The sequence below is a fragment of the Octopus bimaculoides genome, chromosome 6, assembly GCF_046866305.1.
Source record: "Octopus bimaculoides isolate indiv1 chromosome 6, ASM4686630v1, whole genome shotgun sequence".
Lineage (NCBI taxonomy): Eukaryota > Metazoa > Mollusca > Cephalopoda > Octopoda > Octopodidae > Octopus > Octopus bimaculoides.
This window is the reverse complement of record NC_142933.1, coordinates 50,786,597-50,787,672: the sequence shown is the minus strand read 5'-3', so window position 1 is coordinate 50,787,672 and position 1,076 is coordinate 50,786,597.

Below are 1,076 nucleotides of genomic sequence, written 5' to 3'. Positions count from 1 at the left end.
TATATATATATATATATATATGGGAGAATATACAAAAAATAACAACAGACGAGGACAGGTGGTGTAAATAACAAAAGTATATATTAGTATGACGCTCGGGAATACGGAAAGTCTTTGACGTTTCGAGCTACGCTCTTCAACAGAAAGAATACGGAGACAAGGAGAAAAACACGGAGAAAAAAAATTGAATAGTGTTCAGTCAACGGTCAATCATAATATATATATATATATATATATATATATATATATACGACTGGCTTCTTTCAGATTCCATCTACAAAATCAAATCACAAGGCATTGGTCGGCCCGAGGCTGTAGTAGGAGACACCCAAGGTACCACGCAGTGGGACTAATACTGGAACGTCCGCACACACTAGTAGAAAACGTTTTCCCGCACAGCCACTCCTGCGCCTATATGTTTGTATTAATATGCGTGAGTGTGTGTGTGCTAGCGCATGTTCGTGCAAGAGCGTGTGTGCGTTCGGAGTTAGAGAAAGTTTGCATATATACATATATATATATATATATATATACATATATATAATACAAATGATATATGAGCATATGCATGTACACATACATATATGTACATATACACATACATACAGGCGTAGGAGTGGTTTGTGGTAAGTACCTTGCTTACGAACCACATGGTTCCAGGTTCAGTCCCACTACGTGGCACCTTGGGCAAGTGTCTCCTACTATAGCCTCGGGCCGACCAAAGCCTTGTGTGTGAATTTGATAGACGGAAACTGAAAGAAGCCTGTCGTATATATGTATGTGTGTGTGTGTGTGTGTGTGTGTGTGTGTGTGTGTGTGTGTGTGTGTGTGAGTTTATGTATCTGTGTTTGCCCCCCCCCCCCACCGATACTGGTGTGTTTACGTCCCGGTAAATTAGCGGTTCGGCAAAAAAGACCGATAGAATAAGTACTAGGCTTCCAAAGAATAAGTCCTGGGGTCGATCTGCCCGACTAAAGGCGGTGCTCCAGCATGGCCACAGTCAAATGACTGAAACAAGTAAAAGAGAGTAAAAAAAAAGAGTATACGTATATATTTTTATTTATGTATGTATACAC